Source organism: Corythoichthys intestinalis, chromosome 22 (assembly GCF_030265065.1).
Source record: "Corythoichthys intestinalis isolate RoL2023-P3 chromosome 22, ASM3026506v1, whole genome shotgun sequence".
In the NCBI taxonomy this organism is placed as follows: Eukaryota; Metazoa; Chordata; class Actinopteri; order Syngnathiformes; family Syngnathidae; genus Corythoichthys; species Corythoichthys intestinalis.
Genome location: NC_080416.1, coordinates 20,792,929 through 20,817,777, shown reverse-complemented (window position 1 = coordinate 20,817,777; position 24,849 = coordinate 20,792,929). Strand labels below are relative to the sequence as shown.

At 37.8% G+C, this 24,849-nt stretch overlaps 1 long non-coding RNA gene across 1 annotated transcript; it reads right to left on the bottom strand.

Annotated features, from left to right (window-relative positions):
- Window positions 1-1,401: 1,401 nt before the first annotated feature.
- Window positions 1,402-22,813, bottom strand: LOC130910866 (uncharacterized). The gene is made up of 3 exons (XR_009061924.1): window positions 22,786-22,813; window positions 12,021-12,092; window positions 1,402-1,695 (listed from the first exon to the last, which is right to left on the bottom strand). It is a non-coding gene; the product is annotated as an uncharacterized LOC130910866 (long non-coding RNA).
- Window positions 22,814-24,849: the final 2,036 nt, after the last annotated feature.

The following is a 24,849-nucleotide window of genomic DNA, read 5'->3' as shown; positions in this document are numbered from 1 at the left end:
ACAGCATAAGAAACTTCTAAAACCTTTCGTTCGATATAAAAATATCAAAAACATGTTTTAGTGTGGATGTCTGGTGATGTTCAAATTTTTGCTAACCTTTCGGTGGCAGCTATTCTTCAAAACATTGGTTACTATCTAATTTTATGAATTTTAGATGAATAACTGATGGTTGTTTTTACATTTTTACACACAAGTTGAATATGTGCTATATGTGTCAGAGTTTGGTCCGCATTGCCGGCAGTATGTCGAATTGATTCTCTGTGAGGGTGGGACTCGCCAAGGCTGCCCTTTGTTACAGATTCTGTTCATTATTTTTATGGACAGAATTTTTAGGCACAGCCCAAGCGTTGAGAGGTTCCGGTTTGGTGGCCTCAGCATTGCATCTCTGCTTTTTGCAGATGTGGTGTTGTTGGCTTTATCAAGCTGTGATCTACTCTTGTTGGAGCAGTTCGCTGCAGAGTGTGAAGTGGTTGGGATGAAGATCAGCACCTCCAAGTCAGAGACCATGGTCCTCAATCGGAAAAAGGTGGCTTGCCCTCTCCGGGTCGGGGATGAGATTCTGCCCCAGTGGAGAAATTCACATATCTTCGGGTATTGTTCACGAGTGAAGCTAGGAGGGAGCGGGAGAATGACGGGCGGATCGGTGCAGCGTCTGCAGTGATGCGGACTCTGATGCGGTCCGTAGTGGTGAAGAAGGAGCTGACCCAAAAAGGTGAAGCTCTCGGTTTACCAGTTGATCAATGTTCCTACACTGTTCCTACATGGTTCGTGACCATAAGAACAAGATCCCGCATACAACCGGCCAAAATGAGTTTCCTCCGCAGGGTGTCCGGGCTCTCCTTTACCGATAAAGTAAGAAGCTCGGTCATCCGGGAGGGACTTTGTGTCCCCGAGGACGACCCAGGACACACAGGAGAGACTGTCTCTTGGGTTTGGAACGTATTGGAGGAGCTGGTTGAAGTGGCTGGGGAGAGGGAAGTCAGGGTTTCCCTGCTAACTCCCTCTGCGACACGACCCTGGATTAATTGGTAAATGGACCGTACTTATATAGCACATTTAACTACATGGCTACCATGCCCAAAACGTTTTACATTAGCACACATTCACACACACCCCCACAGGGCAATTCGACAGTGGCAGCCGGAAATGGACCCGCTGACCCTTCGGTCCAAGGACCACTCCAGCTACCAACTGTGCCATGGCTGCCCGCTGGTAGATGGACGGACGGATGATGAATATGTGCTATGTGCTTTTGTGAGAAAAACCTAAATTCCTTCAAATTCTTTGCTATAAATCCAATAGAAACCATATTTACTTCAACATTAATTTTTAAGCCAATTCCACTATGTGACTATTAATTTTGCGAGTGTGCAGATGGGACACAATCCTTCACTGGATTTTATTTTTATTCTAATAGCAAGCAATATGCACCTAAGTGCTGTGGGTTTATATAACAGAACTTATTGTATGAGATGTGACTATTTCTGGAAGAAAAACATGCTAAATTTGAGTCTCACATGTGCTGCACAAATGTTATTTGTTCCAGTGTCACTCTTGATGGATTCCCCTCATAAGACAACCACAATCAGGGATCGTTGTTCATCTCTCCTCCCACTCAGTAGACGTACTTGGTCTCCATCATTGTATTCCCTTAGTCCCGCACTTGTTAGTTTTTCCACATTTTTCTTCCTGCAACTGAAGGTGTGAGACAACCTCATGAGTAAACATTGTGCAGCAGGTATGTTTTGTAGTCTGTTTGTTGCATTTGAATCACTGTATTACATATTTACTTCATGTAAGAATACCGCACTCCTTGTCCCAAATGTCATCGTGTGTAGTTGAAACACACACAGGAAAACAGACACAGTGTGGCAGAAGACCGTACGTGATTATCATATTTGTGAGTGTGCAGCAAGCTTCTGCTGACATTTTTGTGGTCACATCTTACAGCATAAGCCATGGTCTGCAGAGAGCTTCGAGATGGAAGGGATCTCAGTGTTCAGTAGTATTAGTCAAGAGAAGGGTAAAAAGGAATTGCCAATGCATTGCATACCGTATTCCAATTAAATTAGTGAAGGCAGTCATTATCAAGTAGAATATGGTCCAACAGCAGTGTTGTCACTCACTCTGATTACTTTCTTTCACTAACGATCAATCTAACGCGTTCATTTTTCCAAACCAGTAACCTGATTAAAGTTACTTTCTTTAGCGCCTGTGCGTTAGTATTTTGTTATTGCCTCATAATGTATGTAGAATGAAGAATACTGTAGTCATGTACAGAAAGCATTTCAAATAGAAATGTTGGTTTGAGTTTGGGAGTGACATCACACGTCACGTTTTCTAATCGAAGGACAAAAAAAAAAAAAAAAAAAAAAAAAAAAAAAAAAAAAAAAAAAAAAAAACGGGACACGCGTATTACCATGGTGTGTGAGCGCTAAGAGTTTGCAGCCAACACAACATAGCCTAGCTACCCCGTCAGGACGCGAAGGGGTGAAAGACAGGAGAGATACCACAAATGGCTGCATTTGCGAACCGGAAATACAGCCATTACTTCACATTTTTGTCCAGTAAAGATGACAAACTCTCCATGCGTTGCAAACTTTGAGCTGGTTTAAAAAGAATGTCGACTGCTAAAAACTTGACATCCAATTCGAGGAATCACCTGGAATTACAGCACAACGTGACAAAACTCGAAACAGTTTTTAATCAGCCTTTACCTTCATTTTATAGTTACAGTTTGTAACCATAGGCAGGGTTTTACTTTTGTGGGAGGGGGAAAAAGCATGTTGATGACCCTGAAACAGTCAAAAGTTTGGACACACATCATTTCTGCATTTTCTATATTTTCAAGACTATTTACATTGTAAATTATCACTGAGGATATCAAAACTATGAATGAACATTTGGATTTATGTAATCGGAAAAAAAATTAAATAACTTAAAACAGGTTTTATATTCTACTTTCTTCAAAGTATCCACCCTTTGCTTGTATTACTTTTTTGCACTTTTGGCACTCTCCCGATGAGGTTCAAGATACAGACACCTGAAAAGGTTTTCACTTCATAGGTATGCCTAATCAGGGATAATAAGTGGAATTTGTTTCCTTTTCAATTGGGTTGGCACTATCATTTGCATTGCATTGAATGAGGTGTGTCCAAACTTTATGGCCTGTACTGTGTATATATCTCGACACATCTTGACACTGTTCGTGTTCAATCCTCGGCTCAAGCGCAGTTGTTTGCTGAAGCTTTTGAAAGCTTAGGTTTAAAGAAATTCTCATATATCCATCTTGCCTCCTCAGCTGTAGTTTTGGCTAAGCACAGCAAAGGACTGTCTCCAAGGTGCTAGTCACATGAGCCGTTCGAAAAAATTTGGACCCACGATGAAATACTTTCAAGGATTCTTGTTCATTTTTGTTTTTTGTTTTATTGCTTTACAACATATAGGGCGGAAAACACTCAGGTGACTTAAAGTTCCGCTCTGAGACCCCCAATTTAGCAAACTTTCAAAATTGTCCGATATGCATATGTGATACATCATTGGAAATCGATTAAAATCCCAATTTTCTGGGGGGAAGACAAATTTTGAGCAGGAGGGCATTTTAAAAAATATATATATTTTTTAAACATCAAAACCCTATCTGGAGGTGAGAGCACGCGAGAACAGAATTACAGACGCCATGACTTTAACGAGACATTATCGCTTACCTACTTTGTTTTGATCCGAAAACTCCATGTAGCATGTATCACTGAGTGTCAACACACAGCTGTGAATGGCCACAGCTGGATTTTTGGGGGATTTTATGGGTGAAACATGGTCACATAACAAGGGTCACGATGCAGAAATCGCAGACATCAAGGAGTGGTTGAGATTTTCTTTCATATATTTACCCTTTTAAACGTTTTTTTTTTTTTTCTACTTTTTTTTGTTTGGATCAATTACTTATCATCTAACATATCGAAGAAAATGCAACAGTAACAAAAAAAAAAAAAATACAATTAAGCGATAGTTATGAGGTAGATATCCGTGACTTTTTTACAGACGCCATTTTTTTCATTGTGACATAATTTGTTTAAAAGTTTAAAATATGTGAGTGAATAATTTTTTTAAAGTCGTTTTTTTTTTTTTTTTTTTAAACGAAATATGAGACATCAATGAATGATTCTAAGCTAAAAACGACAGACATTTTGAATAATGAATATAATTAATTACCTTTGTTTTATGGCTGGGTTGAAACAAAAGCGGTTGCGCGACGTCTGTAAATGGGGGTTTTCAGGATAAAACGGACAAATTAAAAATAGTTTGGGGGCTTAATGTGCCATGAATCTGCTATGGCAGCATATAGACATTGTTCTATCAAACACAACAGTTGTTTTAGCTTAAAATACAGCAGTTTCTTTTAAAGAGGAGTGCAAGAGAAGAAACTGCTTTTTCAGTCTTGTATGTGTTTTCCGCCATATACAAAATTTTAACTGTTAGGTCTTCATTTTAAAGGGGAAGTTCAGAATTTTTGACATTTGGCCTCATCTTCAAGTTAGTTGGGGTTTAATTAGTCCTTGGAGTTTGAACAAATTCCGTGCAGTTTGTCAGTTATTTGTTTCAGGGCTCCGGAGTGACTAAGTTAGTGCGAGTCAATGGGGGTTGAAATCAACGCCATCGACTACTTAAACCCCGTCTAACTCAAAGATTAAGCCTTAGGTGAAAAATTCATTACCGTATTTTTTGGACTATAAGTCGCACCTGAGTATAAGTCGCACTAGCCATAAAATGCCCAACGAAGAGGAAAAAAAACAAGTCGCACCGGAGAATAAGTCGCATTTTTGGGGGAAATTCACTTGATAAAATCCAACACATAGAACAGATATGTCATCTTGAAAGGCAATTTAACATAAAAAAAAACAATAGAGAACAACATGCTGAAAAGTGTACAGTATGATAATGTTACAGGATGCATTAACATCGAAATGCAAATATACTGTCGTCACCAGGACGCTACGTCTTGGTCCTGGCTATACAGCCAGCTAAACTACAAAATGACGATGCTGGACGTGCATATAATTTGCTGACTTTATTTTGACCGTCGTTATGACACCATCATTTGAAGAGTGAATTAAAAATAGAAATGATATAAATCAATTTTGTCCTCGATACCAAACAGGTTCGCATCAACGTACATAAATGATAATTAGCCGCTTTTACAGCAATGACAAAAACGGTTAGCATGCGTTTGCTAGCATTAGCACATCGTTCAAACAACCACACAACTGGCTCTAAGTGTCCGATCGCGGGTGGAAAACACACAACAACAACAGATGATCCACACAGGTGTTGCCTCTGTAGAGATATTTTATAAGCATAAACAATTAACATCGGTTCGCAGGTCATAGGCTCTCTCTCTCTCTATGTCTCTCTCTCGCCCACGCGCTCAGACGCCGCGTAGCTGTCAGTCTTCTTCTGGCGTGTGAACGCTCTTCTTCGCATAAACAAGTGTGAGTGCGCCCCCACTTGGGCGTGAAAGCACTACAAACTAATAGCATGCATTTCAGTATAAAAATGTCAATAATACAATTGAACTCACATTGCCAAAGGCATAAAGCGAACCTGGCCATAGCTATTAAGAGTTATTCAGATAACTACAGCATAAAGAACATGCTAACAAGTTTACCAAACCATCAGTGTCACTCCAAAACACCAAAATAACATGTGAAATGATATCATAATGTGTTAATAATTTCACACATAAGTCGATCCTGAGTATAAGTCGCACCCCCAGCCAAACTATGAAAAAAACTGCGACTTATAGTCTGAAAAATACGGTACATGCGATGATATTCTTCTGTTGTGATTCTTATGTTGAGGTAACAAAGGGAGAAAAAAATGGTAAAAAGTAACAGATAAATTACTTTTAAAGTAATTTAGTTGCTTTTGATGAAAAAGGCGTAATCAGTAATTAAATTACATTTTCAAGTAATCTGTGACGACACTGTCCAACAGCAAAGGAACTCGATGACTCATTACGATTTATGAAGACAACTGTCCAGGGAGGATGTTAAGAGGCCGACAGCAAGACTGAAGCAAAACTACTGGCTGTCTACTACAGTTGTCCAATACAATCTCCTGATACCTATGCAATGAGGTAGGGTGACAAGATGTACTTGTAATGAAAGAACAGTGCTTGTAAATTCTATGCAAAGTTTCTTTTGGGCCACAGTGCCGATGACTGAAACTTTTTTTTTCCTGGTAATGCTGTAGAAAGTTCTCTGCCATCCAGAAGTTAAAGAGGAAGAAAAGGTGCTCCATAATATGCAGTTCCCTTGGTCTTGATGCTTATCAAAATCTTTTCTTCCAGCAATGTGAAATTGTATCATCACCTCCATTTGTGCCGGTGGAATTTAATCTTTTCCCTTAAGTAAAAAGCTTTTACTAAGTTTTGACAAAAGCGTGTGCCACTTCACGGATTCACATCAAGTGGAAAAAAATATATAGTTCAAAGAGGGAAGGGTCAATTTAATGTATTTTGCAAAATTCCTGGAAAATCGGAATGCAGCATAATTTTAGGGAAACATGATATGCTAGGTGCAGTCAAGGTACTTAACTGATAATTCTTAATCATGGTACTTACAGATAAGTACATAAGTAATTATTTAAGCACATACCTAATGCTGTTCACTCTAAAGTATTCTTTCAGCATTCCTTTTCCCCCTTTAATTATTATTATTATTTTTTTTACATGGGGTAGTTTGCCATCCAATTTTATATTGCCTGAGGGGCTGTTTACATGGTGGTCCTGCGAAACCAAGATACCATTCTACGGTGATGGTGTTACATTCTATTAAACATTTAAATTAAGATTGGTAGCTCCATTTGTTTTCTTGAAAATTTCATAACAAAATTGATCTTGTTTTTGTATAGATTGGTGGCATTATCATTGATTTGAATGAGGAAAGATTATTTTGGAAGTATTTGAGTTAAAGTCAATGTTTCCAACATCCAATCAAGGGTATACTGTAACTTCATAAAGGTTTCTTGTGACTTTAATGATGTACACTGCTGGCCAAAAGTATTGGCACCCCTGCAACTCTGTCAATTTCTCCCAGAAAATGATTGCAATTGCAAATGCTTTAGTAGTAATATCTTCATTTATTTTGCTTGCAATGAAAAAAAAAAAAAACACAAAAGAGGATGAAAAAACATATAATTTTTCACAAAACTCCCAAAAAGGGCCGGACAAAAATATTGGCACCCTGAGCCTAATAATTGATAGCACAACGTTTAGACAAAATAACTGCCAACAACCGCTTCCAGTATCCGTAAATGAGTTTCATACAATGCTCTGCTGGAATTTTAAACCATTGCTCTTTGGCCAACTGTTCCAGCTCTCCGATTTGAAGGGTGCCTTCGCCAAACTGCAATTTTCAGATCTCTCCACAGGTGTTCTATGGGATTCAGGTCTGGACTCATTGCTGGCCACTTTAGAAGTTTCCAATGCTTTCACTCAAACCATTTTCTAGTGCTTTCTGAAGTGCGTTTTGCATCATTGTCCTGCTGGAAGACCCATGACCTCTGATGGAGACGAAGCTTTTTCACACTGGGCCCTACAATATGCTGCAAAATGTGTTGGTAGTCTTCAGACTTCATAATACCATGCACACGCTGAAGCAGTCCAGTGCCATAATTAGCAAAGCAACCCCAAAACATCAGGGAACCTTCGCCAATGTTTGACTGTGGTGACCGTGTTCTTTTCTTTGAAGGCCTCGTTTTTTTTTTTTTTTTCCATGAAACTCTATAATGATGCCTTTTCCCAAAAAGATCAACTTTTGTCTCTGACCAGAGAAAATTCTTCCAAAAACATTTTTGGCTTTCTCAGGTTAGTTTTGGCAAACCCCAGCTTGACTTTTGTTATTTCTCTGGGTCAGAAGTGGGTTCTTCCTGAGTATCCTGCCATAGAGTAACTTTTCATTCACACGGTGACGGATAGTACGGGTTGACACAGTTGTACCCTCGGACCGTGGGACAGTTTGAACTTGTTTGAATGTTATTCAAGGTTCTTTATCCACCATCCGCACAATCTTTCGTTGAAATCTCACATCAATTTTTTCTCCGTGAGATTTCGTCCGTCCACATCTAGGGTGGTTAGCCACAGTGCCATGGGCTTTACACTTACACTGTGCACGGTAGACACAGGAACATTCAGGTCTTTGGAGATGGAATTGAGCCTTGAGATTGCCCATGCTTCCTCTCAATTTTGCTTCTCAAGTCTTCAGACAGTTCTCTGTTCTTTTTATTTCTCCATGCTCAATGTGGTACACACAAGGACACACACCAGAGGTTGAGTCAACTTTAATCCATTTTAACTGGCTGAAAGTATGATTTAGTTATCGCCACCACCTGTTATGTGCCACAGGTGCCGTTAATTACACAAATTAGAGAAGCATCACAATATTTTTCAAAGGGTGCCAATAATTTTTCCCGGCTCATTTTTGAAGGTCTGTGTAAAATGATAATGATTTAATTGTTTTTTTTCCCCCCATTCCCTTTTGTGTTTTTTTCATTGCAAGCAAAATAAAGATATTACTCTCAAAGCATTTGTAATTGCAATCATTTTCTGGGAGGAAATTGAGCATTATCTGACAGAATCGCAGGGGTGGCCAATACTTTTGGCCAGAAGTGTATTAACCTTTTTTTTAATAATCCCTTTTGTTATTCTTCCAGCTAAGAAATAGGATCTTAAGGCACATAATTTCTGAAAGAACAGCAATTTCATGTTTTGCTGCCATTACTTCATTCCTCTCATTGTGGAGCTCTGCCAGGCAAAGATCAAAGCGGAAGTAGCTGATGATGAATCAAACTCCACAACAAACGCAAGGGCGACTGTTTGTGTCAAATTGCTCTGACTTAATCTGTGTTCGGGTGAAAGGTGAATACTGCAGCATTTTCTGGATCAGCAGTGCCACTTTAGGAATGCTGCAAGGAATAAAAGGTACAGGTGTTTGGTGACGGGGCTTTTTACAACCACTAGACTCTTTTCAATCTCTTTTCTATCACCTCATCTTGAGACCTGCTGACCTTATTTTCATTTGCCATCTTTCACCGGTGCCCTTCTATCAGCTTTTTGGTCACAGTGGTTACCTCAGATAGTGGTGCAAAATATAAAACATGTTTAAGTTTGACGCAGTGCCAAACTACCACAGTACATGCATTTTGTTTTCCCAAAAAAAGTTCATTCCACCACTTGGTTGAAACAAGTGGAGATAAGGCTGAAAGAATAACAGAATATAAAACCAACTGCAATTTGCAGAATAGCGGGATCATCAAATGACTGCACGTTTTGTAAAAGAGTTTGCCATGTCAGTGCGTTATAAAATTTTGCTCTGTGTCACAATAGCTAAACCTCTAAGCCAACATCTCCATGAATTTCCTTGTCCAGTAGTTAGAAAGAGCCTAGCTTTCATAAACAAAAAATATTGATGTTATCTCGTTTTGAATATAAATGCAAACAAGAGTCCTATCTTTTTGTCAACTATAAAAGTGACAGTGTAAAAGGCGCATCACTGCCAGGCTAATATTTTTCTGTCATCCAAATGTAATCCTCACCTTATTATTTTTTATTTGAATCTCAGTGATGCAGCACACAGTGTTGTGTAAGCACGCACACACACACCCAGTTATTTATGAGCGTTCCCTCTCTCTGTCACCCACACGCACGCACTCGAACAGATACCCCAGGCATTGACTCACAAGAGTGTACACAGAGCTAATCACTCCCACAGACTTGTGCACAAGTGACTGCAGGATAACACTACAAAGCAAATTGGCATCAGTGAGGATAATCAATCAATAATCTGGCATCCCCTTATTTCTTGAACATGTTCCTATTTTTTGCCCTGAAGTAATGTTAACTTTTTGACAGTGTGACATCAAATGCATACATGAATGTCAATGAAGCACATCTCAGTCCCGCTAATGTCACACGTATCACTATATCCCCCCGAAAAATGTCAAAAAGAGCCAGCATGAAAAAAGCGAGATGAGTCAGAAGTTATTCCCCTTAGAAGCAGATGTGTTCATGTAAATAAAGACGAGCTCACTGTTTGTAAAAATGTATTCTCATCCGAGTTTGAATCTGAAGATTAACATACTAGACCAAGGGTCCTGAGGAGAACAGAGAATTCAAGGTTTTTTGGGCCGAATCAATTGCATTCATTGCCATTGCGGAAGGATTCTCTGAACGTTTGCTCCGTAGTGAGAAGTTGTCAAATCACAACAGGAGTAATGTGGAAAGACATTTGCAGGGAAGGCATACTACTTTTTCAGCCGAATCCCCAGTAAGTGTGATTGCATTAATTCTGTAGAAATTGGAAGAGTGCAAAAATAGATTTAAAAAGTGGATTGAATCTCCAAACTCCACTACTGCTGCGAGTTTTGTTGCAACACGAAAAATAAAGCATGGAAAACTGTTCACAGATGGTGACTGGTAAATGAAGGAGTCATTCATCAACATATCAGAACACCTATTTGCAGACTTCAAAAACAAAACCGAGACAATACAAAAAATCAAATACATGCCTCTCGCACTAAGACAGTGAAGGAATGGGCCATAAAAATGGCAGGTAACTTCACCAATCAGCAAACCAGGGGCATTAATTCAGCGGCAACATACTCTGTGATGAGTCGTGTGATGTGATTGATATTGAACACCCATCACTTTTATGCAGGTATGTGAGCTCCGATTATATACTTTACCTTTTCAAAAGGGTGCCGTTTTATTTATTTTTTTTATAAATGCAGGCTGCGTTTTTTGCACTATGTTGCCCAGATAAGGGGGACATTATGCATATTCTATTTTTTTGTTTTTTTTTGTTTTGAATCTTCAAAATACAAATGACATCAAAATTTGGATTTCTTTATTGCATTTCTTTAATCACCGCATTGGCCCGAATGTAAGGTGTTTTTTTGCATTGAAATAAGACTGAAAAAGAGGGGGTCGTCTTATATTCGCGGTCTAGACAGTATACCCATTCACGACGCTAGATGGCGCCAGAGATCATTGAAGTGATGTTGTCATGACAGATCTCAGCTACTCTCCCCATTCACGACGCTAGATGGCGCCAGATATCATTGAAGCGATGTTCTGTCATGAGAGATCTCAGCTACTCTCAAGTTTAACCAGTTTGCATTATTTTATTGCAATGTTTTTCCTTATTCAGATTTGTTGCAAGACTTCAGTTAGACTTCACTTTGATGGTTAATGTAATTATTGCAATTTTGTTTTTTGTTTTTTTTTCACAATAGATTTGTTTATTTACATTTCAAAAACCAGAAACCATTCATTTACGAATGTGATTGCACTTTAGTTTACATATTTAAATGTTCAGATATTAAGATTTAAATGAGGCAAAATAACATGTTTTTTCTCTCAAATATATTGTTATAATCATTTGTTTCAGATGTATTGTAAATATTTTCTGTATAAAATTTAATTAGGTGTTCAAAAAGTCTTTTCAAACTTCAGTCTTGAAAAAGAGGGGGTCGTCTTATAGTCAGGGCCGTCGTATATTCCGGCCAATACGGTATATGAAAGCAATTAAAAATAATTCATTTATATTGTAACGAAGTTAAACTTGAGGCAGTTTCGGACAACAACAAGTACTCGTGTAGTGTGTCATTCACTACAGAATGCACTGCACGGAAAATAAACATTTGATCATGAAGGCTGTATTTATAGCCAACTTAGTCATTTTGATAGTAGGCTAATATAGCTAATATAGATACATTCAACATGTGTTGCCTTCATTATAGTACTTATATAAGGCTTTTGATTTTTTGCGGCTCCAGACATATTTGGTTTTTGTCATTTTGCCCTAATATGGCTCATTCAACATTTTGGGTTGCCAACCCCTGTACTACACAATGTCTTATTAAAAAACACTAACAGCAACAGTTGAACTCCGGAAAAGTTCAAATAATGTATATAGACATTTAAGGGGAAAGGGTGCTTGTGTGAGAAGTGGGAAGATCACCTTAGCTGTCCTGCGATGGTTTGTTCATGCTGCTCCAGGAAGCAACTACAAGACAGGTTCATTCATCCAGTTCTGTGGGAAAAGCAGAGTTGAAATTAGATGGTGAAAAGTCACCCTTGTAAAACATTGAGCAGTGTACTTAGAAAGGAAACCTGTCCCGGAACAGGGCCTTGCCCAAGGACAGTCCTGCTACATCGAATTACACTCTTTCAGCCCACACACAGCCTCAATATCAATGTATTTTGAGCCCTTAATATTACATTGTTTGCAATAATTAATAATAATAAGATCACGGCCTGATGAAGCCAGGAGAACTATGTCATATTTAATTGGGGGGGGGAGGGGGGTCATTAAATAAGTGTGCATTTTTCTCAATTCAACATTTGATAGTGATACAAACATTGTTGTTAATCTTACTTTAAAAAATTAGTTGCAGTTACAAATTACCTACAAATTAAAAGTAATTGAGTTAGTAACTCAGTTACCTCATTGTAGTAATTGGAGTAATTGCGTGCTCAGCAAAGTACCTGACATTACTTTTCATATTCTACACATCATTACATTTTACATTCTATAACATCTTTCACATCAAATGTTTATAATAACTGATTGAACTTATTTTTTTATTTAAAATAGAAAAAAATATGTCTTTGCTCGAGTTGTTTTGGTTAAAAAACGTCATAACGTCAAACGTGGATACGTCATTCAAGAAAAGGTTGGGGCAAGTGATTATTTTTGGTGAAAAAAAAAATAAAATAAAATTATACTGTAGCGCCTACAAGGACAACACCAACTTGGTGATGATAATGCACACTCAGCAGGAAAACAGTATATTATTTTTAATGAATTGAGCCCACCTGGACACTACGAACTGTATGTAAATAAAAAGTTCCCTGAGAGTTTAATATGACGCTCGCCACGCTAAATGCTAATGAGAACGTGAATGCTATGCTCACGCTCCTAGCCACCTAGCCAATCATCATCTCGTTTGCAATGGCATAACCACCCCCTTCCCGCCTTTCCCTCTCGCTCTGCTCAAATCAGACAAAATCAGACAGCTCGAGCTTCATTCAACCAAAGTGTAGTGTAGTGTAGTAGTGTAGTGTGCCCCTTCACATCCTCAGTAACGATAACGGCACTGCAAAGATGGCAAAAGTTAGATGAATGACTACTCGAAAAATAACGCGGTTAGAAACTCCATTATACTCTAACGTGGTTATTAACAACATTGGAAATGAATGAGTTAAAATCCACAAACATTTTATTTTAATGTATTTATTTATTTATTTATTTATTATTATTTATTTTTTGCAAGCAAGTACATTGATAGTTTTATTAGCATTGTGACAGTAAGTCCTATAATGTCCTACATTGCTACACATGACCATTTGAAAGAAAGATGCGTTTTCAAGGTATAGGCTGTATTATGTATTAGTTTACTACACATTGCATTTGTGGTTAGTAAGGAGAAGGCACTCAAGATCCTAATGGGTGATAGTTTGTGAGGGGCGAATTTTAAAGTGCGTCAGACTCACATGCAACAAAGACAACAGCAAATCAGATAATCTGCTGTAAAATCATGTTAAAAAAATCTGTTTAACGCGATATCAGACAAATGAGTAGTGCATTGTTTGAGTTCTTTGCACATTTTCATTAATGATATCTGAAAGAATGTATGGATTGCACACATTCTATTTAGAATGAATTTGATTATATTTCTTCTAATAATTATACTAATACTACTTGTAATATAAATTGTCTTACTAAAGTTGTGTGTTAAGTCTTACACTATTATTTTTTTTTAAAAATCAGTGCAAGTGATCTTGCATCAAAACTGTCAGCCCTTTTTCCTATATTAAGGGAACCGCACATTCATCAGAAGTGCTTAAGGGATGAGCATTCGAATAAATTTACTTGATCGACTATAGGGACAAAAACAAATTAAATCCATTAACCCATTATCTATTTTTCATTAGGGCAGCGTTTCCTCAATTGGGCCACAGGTAACTGGACTCTGGGCTAGAAATGGAATCCACCCTGCCAATTATTATTCCCTTCCCAAGTAATGATCAAGTAGCAAAAATATTCACTCCAAATTCAATCCCTTCAATTTTTGCAAATATGAACATGTGAGCAAAAGGTTGTCGGATTGGAATTGCTTTCTTCCTCTTCAGATGTTTGCTAAATATGTAAAGCACTTTCTATGTATAAATATGATTTATTTTTAAAAGGGAATCTGTTTGAACTGAAGTGACATGGAAGCACAATGGCATCTCAATATGCTGCAGTGATGGTGAAATAGTGATTATTCAAAAGTGCACTTTTTTTTTTTTTGCCAGCGGACCATTCTCATACATAATGCATCCAAATCATTGCATTTTTCCACCCTTCTCCATTCTGGGCTACAATGCATATTTCATCAAGCCAGTGAAATATTAAGCAATCTTATGATTTGATATTCTCTTCCAAAGAGGATTTCAGTTTATATATTTTTCCTCACATCATTTTGGGTCTTTCCTGAGGGACCAAACTTCTTGGGATGTCTCTATTTGGTGTTTGTTTACTGCAGTTGTGTTTGATTAGGTAATGCTGGCATAATGATCAATGAGGTGAACGATCAATGAGAGAGATTACGAAGGCTCAGAGGTCATTGATCCAAAGGGGCCTTAGCGCATGCTGGTTTGAGCATTAAAACTAATTTGACTGAAATTAAAAAAGCTCAAACTGTTGGGATTCTGTTCCACCATTTTATGAATGTGGAGTAGGAAGAATCAGGTGGGGACTTTGGGTCAGAACAGATCAGTGCGCATCATCATGAAAAGTGGAACATTTGGATATCAGTGCAATGAATGTCTTTTTAGTATTTGTATAGAAAACAAGACCTATTTTGGCAACTGTTTAAAAAATGTCTTTGTGTGACATATGGCTTGAAGGGGAAAGATTTAAACGACAGTAGCTGTAAATTCTTCAGTTTTGCATCAATGAGGTTCAAAAATAGAAATAAACAATGCAGCTTTAAATGATAACTAGATAGTTTGTCACCTGGAGACAAGCGCAGGGGCCACGTGGTACCACTGAATCATACTTTTGATCCAGAAGTTGGTTATTGCTATAGTGACAGTGGTATGAAAAGGTATCTGAACCTTTTGGAATTTCTCACATTTCTGCATATCAACATCAAATGTTATCTGATCTTTGTCAAAATCACACAGGTGAAAAAACTTAACTAAAATCACCCAAACATTTATAGGTTTTCATATTTAATTAGGATAGTATGCAAACAATGACAGAAGGGGGGGGGGGGGGGGGATAAGTAAGTGTACCATCACATTTTAATATTTTGTGTCCCCGCCCTCCCTTTGGCAGCAATAACTTCAACCTGACTATCTGTAGCTGCAGATTAGTCTGGCACATTCATCAGGACTAATCTTCGCCAGTTCTTCTCTACAAAACTGCTGTAGTTCAGTCAGATTCCTGGGGTGTCTGGCAGGAATCGCCATCCTTAGGTTATGCCACTGCATATCAATTGGGTTCAAGTCTGGACTTTGATTGGCCATTCCAGAACGTGTATTTTATTCTTCTGAAACCATTCTGAAGTTTACTTACTTCTGTGTTTTGGATCATTGTCTTGATGCAGCATCCATCCTCTTTTTAGATTCAACTGTCTGACATATGGCCTCATGTCTTCCTGTAAAAGATCCTGATAAACGTTTGAATTATTTCTTCCAATATTGATTGCAAGTTGCCCAGGGCCTGAGGCAGCAAAACAGCCCCAAATCATGATGCTCCCTCCACCATGCTTCACAGTGGGGATGAGATGTTGATGTTGGTGAGCTGTTCCATTTTTTCCTCCACACAAGACATTGTGTGTTACTCCTAAACAATTCAACTTGAGTTTCATCAGTCCACAAAATATTTTGCCAAAACATCTGTGGAGTGTCCAAGTGCCTTTTTGCGAACATTAAACGAGCAACAATATTTTTTTAGACAGCAGTGGCTTCCTCTGTGGAGTCCTCCCATGAACACCATTCTTGGCCATAGTTTTACATATAGTTGATGTGTCCACAGAGATAATGGACTGTGCCAGGGATTTCTGTAAGTTTTTAGTAGGGGTGCACGATATCCATTTTTTGAAACAGATATCGATAACTTCCTGCTCCTCAAAGTCAACACCGATATCGATAACCGATAATATATATATATATTTTTAAATGTATAACCTGAGTTTTTGAACACCTGGAGGTTTCAACAAAAAACAAATGTGGTGGATTCAACATAGATTTTTGCCTTTGATCTCACCAGATTTTTCATAATGACATGAACAAAACAGTGTGTTTCACTTCTGCACTGCCCGACAGCCAGCTAAAAATCAATACACTTCCATAAACCACAAGGCTTGGTCTTTTCTTGCTTTTATGGGAAGACACTCGTCATAATAATGTGAAAGTACAACAGAAAAATACACATATTCAATACTCAATATACAACAAACTGCACAATACACTTATATACACAACTATTATATGTATAGCATAGCACATTACACTAGCTTGAGCTACTAAAGCATTGGCTGGCTTCTATAACACATAACTTATTAAGTTCTGTACATATGACCCTTCACCACAGAACTAAACATATGGTGCACATCCATGTTATAGTAAACATAAAATACTTACAGACATATTTCTGAGGCAGAAACGTAACAGCAAGCATTCACGATTGTCAATGCGACCGCTAGACACCGCAATGTGTATGTGAATGAGCTTGTAATGTGAACAAAACTACTGTGATAAAAAATAGATGCAACAAATCATTCTGACCAGCAGGTGGGAGCAATGTCCCACAAATGTCAACTGCTTTCCTATACTAGTGTGTAAAGTCACTGTAAACTGTAAAGCCAGCACAATACATATTATCGGTCCTATTAACAATGTTATTGGATTTATCGAGATGACGTCATAATGCCTGTTATCAGACCAATAACTATCGTGCACCAGTAGTTTTTAGCAGGCACTCTAGGGTTCTTTTTTACCTCTCAGTATTCTGCGCTGAATTCTTGGCATCATCTTTGGTGGACAGCCACTCCTTGAGAGAGAAGCAACAACACCAAACTCTCTCCATATATAGACAACTTCTCTGACTGCCGATTAATTAACATCCAGACTTTTACACATGGTTTTGTATCCTTTCGCAGCTTTATACAAATCAACAATCCTTGATCGCAGGTCTTCAGACAGCTCTTTTGAGAAAGCCACGATGCACATCAGACAATGCTTTTCATCAAGAGAATTCTTACCAGGTGTGCGTTTTATATTGGGCAGGGCAGCTTTAAACCACTCATCAGTGATTGGGCACACACCTGACTTAAATTGTTTGGTAAAAATCGGTTTCAATTGCTCCTAAAGTCTCCTTAGGCAGAGGGTTCACTTAATTTCCCCCCTTCTTTCATTGTTTGCATGCTATAGTCATTAAAATATGAAAACCATATAAATGTTTGGGTGGTTTTAGTTAAGGCAGACACTTTTTTTTTTCATCTGTGTGATTTTGACAAAGATCAGCTCACATTTGATGGTCATTTTATGCAGAAATTTGAGAAATTCAGGTACTTTTTTCATACCACTGTAGATAGTTTGTCACGTGCTACCACTGAATCGTAAGTTTGATACAGAAGTTGTACATCTTGTAAAGTGTTGGCAAGCTTTTTATTTTCAGATAATACAGTATCTTATAGGAGTTAGAATACTACTCTAATTCTTTCAGAGCCACGGACTTTAAGAATTATGGGGGAAATGTTAGTTTTTGAGTGTTTCTTTTCAAAATGTAACCTGTTGATTTTAATAAGGCGCATACACAGTATTATTTACCAAAGTTTTTCAGATACCTTAATAATGCATATGAGGGCAATTTAATACACATTATTTCTGTAATGTAAAATGTTTCTTTGGGCTATTTTGGTGATGTCAATACCCAACAGGTCTGTTTTCTCATTTATCTGTTTAATTTGATACACAAGAGACTTTTTGTTAACTCAAAGTACTATCTTCATCATAATTACTATTAAAGTTATTGTATTACTTGTTTAAAATTGTATCATTGAAACCTTATTATATTGCTGGAAGGTATATTGAAATTGTTTTTCAATGATTTTTAGACAAAACTCTTGCGGGAAGACAGAGCTTCATTTAAATGAACTCCCTCAACTCAATTACGTACAACAATGTGACAATGTGAATGTGAACGGGAACACAGCTATGGCATGTCAAATTTCATCTAATTTAGGCCCCTGATGTTTCTGATCACCTGGGATATGTTGTTTCACGCTCAATTAACAGATGTCTACATAATTGTGTTGGAGACAATGATGTGTGATATTCAACCTGCTTTTATATTTTTACTCTTGTGGGGTCACGTCATTTTTGTCACGGTCTAAACCCTCAGAAACGAACAGGGAGTCAAAAATGGCACATTTTAGTCAGGCTAAAAGGTCTTTTGAGAGCAGAGTTGCTTAATGGCATAATGCCCTGTAATTAGTTTAATTTGCGAAGGCACTCTTATGTATCGAGCTCAGAATTAAATGTTCACTCTTTTTTTTTAGTGATTGCATGTAGACAAATAATCATGTGTTAACAGTCAATTATCTAAATGATGCATGCAGCAAATGTCTAATTAGTTAAGTGTTTGAGAGATTAAAGGACTCGTGTAACTGAGACCTTATTCTGAAGAAGTTGACATGGCATATGCATTTTTAAGATAGGCAGGAATTTTAAAAACAAACCCAGTAGGGCGCATCTCTGTTCGGTGGGTACATTGTTAGACAATATCAAAATTGATTTTTTTTTTTGTTGTCGTCCTGTTCAGCTGCTTAGACACAGAGAATAGAAACGAACGAACGCACGCACGCACGCACGCACGCACGCTTTATTTGGACATAAGAAAATAAAAATAAACAAAAATAACAAAGAACAAAATTTAAAAAATCCAAACCAATGATACTCTCGAGATAACAGCAACAATAGTTAAGACAATAATAATGATAATAATAAACAAGATCAGAATTTATTCATTGAGTCCAAAAAGGAGTAGGATGAAGCATTTGCTTATTAAACACCCCCCCCCCCCCATTTCGATTCCTTAATTATATCTGTCCGCCCTATGTTACAAGTCCTCATATTAACAAAGAAATAAACTAAATAACCATATACATAAGATGCAAGATAAACAAAAATAAACAAGACTTAGCCAATAACATATGTGAAAACCCCCTATAATTGAAACCCTTCCTCTTCCCTATACCCAGTGAAAACCATGTGCTTGTACCACTTCCTAAACTGGGTCATGCTTGGACATTGCTTGAGCCCCTCATCTAGTTTATTCCAAAGCTTCACTCCACAAATTGAAACACAAAAACTTTTTACTGTCGTTCGTACCCTCTGATGCTTTAAGTGAAGCTCCCCCCTCAAACTGTAATGTCCTTCTCTGTTAAAAAATAATTTCTGTATATTGTCAGGAAGTGACCTGTGTAAAGCCTTATACATTAGCTGAGCTGTTTGAAAATGAACCAAGTCCATGCATTTTAATGTTCTGGAATTTAAAAATGTATTTGTATGATCCCTATAACCAGCATTATTTACTATTCTTATGGCTCTTTTTTGTAAAATGGATGGTGATTTTACATTTATAAGTATTACCCCAGACGTCTGTACAGTAGTGTAAATATGGCAGGATTAAAGAACAGTAAAGGATGTGGAGTGATTTATGGTCAAGACTGTATTTTGCTTTACTGAGTGTCTAAGTGTTATTGTAGTTTGAACAGTTTTAATGTCCCACATGGGAGTTGGATATACTTCCATTGTGGTTGTTCATAATGTTTTATACATTAGGAAAAAGCAGAGGAATATTGAATTATGATTATTCAACAATTAACTGACAAACCCCATTTTTAAAATACTTTTGAAAAATATCCCAGAAAATATGGGTCAAATATAACACAGAGGCCTGGCCATATTTGTGGAGAAGGTTGATTTTGCAGGGTGATTTTCTAAGTCCTAATGTTTTTGTGAAATTCACTTCCAGGCTCGGAAATGCTGCCATGTAGGCATGTACCAATACACGGAGATGTACTCACCAGGAGATGTACTTAGCTAAAACTAGAGATGTCCCGATCGATCGGCATAGATCACGTCATTTTCAAAGTATCGGAATCGGCAAAAAAATATCGGACATGCCTATTTTTAATACATATAATTTTTTTATTTAAATCGTTTTCTAATTGTATTTAACGTTACAGACATAATATGTTACACTCATCCAGAGTCTTTGGTTTAGGCTTAAGGTAGGGTTATCAAATTTATCCCATTAACGGCGGTATTTTTTAAAAAATGTATCACGTTAAAATGTTTAACGCAATTAACGTATGCGCTGCACGACCCACTCACGCATTGTCGCTTTCAATCTGTAATGGCGCCGTTTTACCTATATATAGAGCTAAAAGGCAGCGTAAAATGAGTATAGTGAATTTTGGCAGCCTGTGGAGCCTTTTGTTAATTGGCTAAAGCCTTACAATCCCTCTCCCTACGATTAGAAATATCGTGGGAAGCAATGTGGGGAAGAAAGGTAGTAATTGATCTTTTTCTTAAAACCCTATGTTATTTCCAGACGCAGAGAAGATATATCAATTGGTACCACTACGCACAGTCATGGTTGCACTTCCCATCATGCATTTGGGCAGAACAGTTAAATGGCTACAGTATCATTTACTGAAAGCTCAACAAATACACTAGATGGCAATATTTAGTCACAATATACAAAGTCACATTTATCATTTAAGAATTACAAGTCTTTCTATCCGTGGATCCCTCTCACAGAAAGAATGTTAATAATGTAAATGCCATCTTGAGGATTTATAGTCTAATAAACAAATACAGTACTTATGTACTGTATGCTGAATGTATATATTTGTCCGAGTTTTATTCATTTTTTTCTTAATGCATTGCCAAAATGTATATATGATTGGGAAAAATTATCGGGAATGATTGGAATTGAATCGGGAGCAAAAAAAAAAAAAAAAAAGCAATCAGATCGGGAAATATCGGGATCGACAGATACTCAAACTAAAACGATTTGGATCGGATCGGGAGCAAAAAAACATGATCGGATGTTATAGTTCATTGACACTGCAGTTTATTTACTGTTTGTTTTCGAGCCTGTCGTGCATGGTTGTTAGGGGTTCGACCCTACTTGTGCTATACTTCCACTTTCCAAAGTAGTCATTTCCAGCCCGGTGAAATTGGCACAGCGTGAAACTATAGATTTCTCCATCCCATGCCAGAGATGACAATTTCAGACATCTCCGGGCTTGTCCCAAAGGTGTACAGTGCCTCATGGTTTAAAGATCAATGTAGCTGTCAAGTTTGATTGACAATATTGAAGCCAAGTTTTGAGAATGTATTCACATTGTGCTAGCTAACTGGGAGAAGTAATGGAGCAAACATTTATGTTAATTGGCCTACACTTTAAAATTTTTAGAACAATCAAATGGTTTTAAAGTTTCTGTAGATGCACGTCACACTGTTGTAATCAAATACAATCTTCCGAAAATGACGAGATAATAAACAATGTATGTAGCTGTTCACCATGAAAACCCATGTTTTTCTGATGTTGTTGGATAAACTATACCATGCTGGAGTTAAAGTGCCTGTGACACAAAAAAAAAATCATGGTTATTATATATTACACGCAGTATTTGTCAAGCTCTGTTAAATGTTTATCCCGCTTGATGAGATGGCAAGCACAAAATGTATGACGCGAGGCCAACTCGGCTTCTTCCCATTTTTATTCGTTAGAAAGGAGGAAACCAGGTTGAAAACGAAACAGTGAAAAGAGTGAAAATGTGTGTGTATTTAGAGTCAAATAATCAGAATATTGGTGTCATAAACTTAAACAATCCCTAACAATTGATTACCAAATCAACGTATTTAATTAGTCATCATTAATTTCAATTTAACATAACACCGTATTGGCCCAAATATAAGACGGCCCTGATTATAAGACGACTCCCTCTTTTTCCAAGACTCCTGTTTGAAAAAAAGACTTTTTGAACCCCAGATTAATTTTCATACAGAAAATTACAGTACATCTGAAACAAATGATTATTACAACATATTTAAGAGAAAAAGCATGTTATTTTGCCTCATTCAAATCTTAATATCTGAACATTTAAATATGTAAACTAAAGTGCAATCACATTCGTAAATGAATGGCTTCCGTTTTTTGAAATGTAAATCAACCAATCTATTGTGATAAAACAACAAAATTGCAATAACTGCATTAACCATCAAAGTGAGGTCTAACCGTAACTGTAGTCTTGAAACAAATCTGAATAAAGGAAAAACATTGCAATAAAATAATGCAAACTGGTTAAACTTGAGAGTAGTTGAGATCTATCATGACAGAGCATCGCTCAAGTTCGGCATTCGCTTCAACGATATCTGGCGCCATCTAGCGTCGTGAATGGGTATAATGTCTAGACCGCAAATATAAGACGACCCCCACTTTTTCAGTCTTATTTCAATGCAAAAAAACACTGTCTTATATTCGGGCCAATATGGTAATAATAATTCAAATTCAGTCAAGCCTGTTTTAACATGAAGTTACTTGCAATTGTTTGCATTCAAGCTGAAATTGTTTTACAGGAAAATAAAGGTCTTTATATAATGTTTCACTAAATAGATTCAAATTCTAACAGAAAATGCAAGCTGCAACTCACCAGCAACGACTGTGCTCTGTTGTTTAGGTGCTTACAAACACACCTGATTCCCCTTACCTATATAATATTGCTCACAGACACACCTGGCTTCCATCCCCAATCATTGGAGCATTAGGAGCCAACTCTTAGGTGGCGCTCCATCTAGTGGCGCCAGTGGTGACTACATTTATGTTCTAAAAGGGGTGAGTCAGTGGTAAAGACAGGAAAGGAAAATCCGTGGAAAATAGAGAAAAATAGAGAAAGTGAAAAGATATGCTTTTGCTGGTTCAGTGGATCTTTCTTCGCCGCAACAGTATTTCATGCTCCTGAATGAAATGTTGGATGTGTGAGGAAGCGCTCAAAATTACTGTATTTCATTCAATTTTTTGAATCACAAGCCATGAAAATGAGTGACTTTCGGTTCCAGTCTCGGGTTGGGGAAGAGGGTGAATGTGACGTAAGCCGAGTAACCATTTCATAATACAGCCATTACTAGATAGCGTGCAGAAGGATGGCGGATTCAGCTGATTTTGCGGATTAATTTGTTTATTTTTTGTGTCGCGCCAGCCCAAAGTGCTGCAGGCTTTTGTTACTACACCAGGGAAAGTGGTGTTAGGCTTTTTGGATTTCCAAAAGATCCTTGTTCACTACGATAGCCGAAACAAGTCTGACAACCAAGGAACCATTGACGAGACAAGGAAGTGAGTAAGCTTCGTGTTTTATATTATGTGAAATACTGGAATCATGGCAAACGTGCCCGCTCACATAGCGTTTTCCTCGGCTTGACCCCGAGCAGCACCCTGCACTGACGTCAGCTGGTTTCTCCACCGAGAATGCGCTATTTTCGGCGTTCATTACCCTCTTTCCCCTCTCTCATCGATGAGCACTGCATGCCCACCGAGGCCGCAGCAGAATGACAAGCCGTAACTTGGTCGCTGCGGTGGCTGGCCGATTGGCGAAGACAATCAAACACGTTGTCGTGTGTGACATGAGTCGAGGTAGTTTTGGGTGATTTTTCATTTTCGAAAGGCAAGAAAAAGACTTGGAAAAGCCGCTCGGTTTGGGTTAGCATATCAGCTGACTGTCACACCTCGTGTTTTGTTTAAGCTCTTTCCTCTGTCACCAAAGCCGGGGCAGGGAAATGCAAAAAGCCGGATTAACTCCAGTGGCATAAAATACCGTTCGGAAGGTTTAAAAAGTCTGCAGTTTTGACCACTATGCAATAATTTTGCTCTGTCGTTCTGAATGAATGCATTTTTAATATTTCATATTCCATTTATCACAAGACTGTTATTTGTCATGACCGTACCATTAATTTAGCAATCGTGGAAAAATACTTAGATAAAAAGAATATCCTGTAAAAATATTGGAGTAGAGAGATTGAAACAATGATGACATTTTGCTGCTTTTTCGAATCGTCTAAAAAATACTATTTTAGTAATTAAAAAAAAAAATAATAATAATAATATTTAAGTCTTTTTTTATCCTGTCACAGGCACTTTAAAGCTCGCCCCAGCTGCTGTATGAGAGATGTCACAGTAGTTTAGGATAATCTTCACAACCTTCTAGACTGGGGATGAGCAAACCAGTCATCAAGGTTCCACAGTGGGTCATAGTCTTTGTTACAACTGATCCAGCACAGGCAGTTTAACCAATGAGGGGTTCCGGGGAAACAAGAAACACGACGGCAATCAACTAATTGCAGTTGTAAGACACCAGATTGGTGAAAAGGTGTCCTCTTAATAAAAAAATAATAATAATAATATTTAAGTCTTTTTTTATCCTGTCACAGGCACTTTAAAGCTCGCCCCAGCTGCTGTATGAGAGACGTCACAGTAGTTTAGGATAATCTTCACAACCTTCTAGACTGGGGATGAGCAAACCAGTCATCAAGGTTCCACAGTGGGTCATAGTCTTTGTTACAACTGATCCAGCACAGGCAGTTTAACCAATGAGGGGTTCCGGGGAAACAAGAAACACGACGGCAATCAACTAATTGCAGTTGTAAGACACCAGATTGGTGAAAAGGTGTCCTCTTAATGGGTTGCAACGAAAAAGAAGCACCCACTTTGGCCCTTTGTAGAA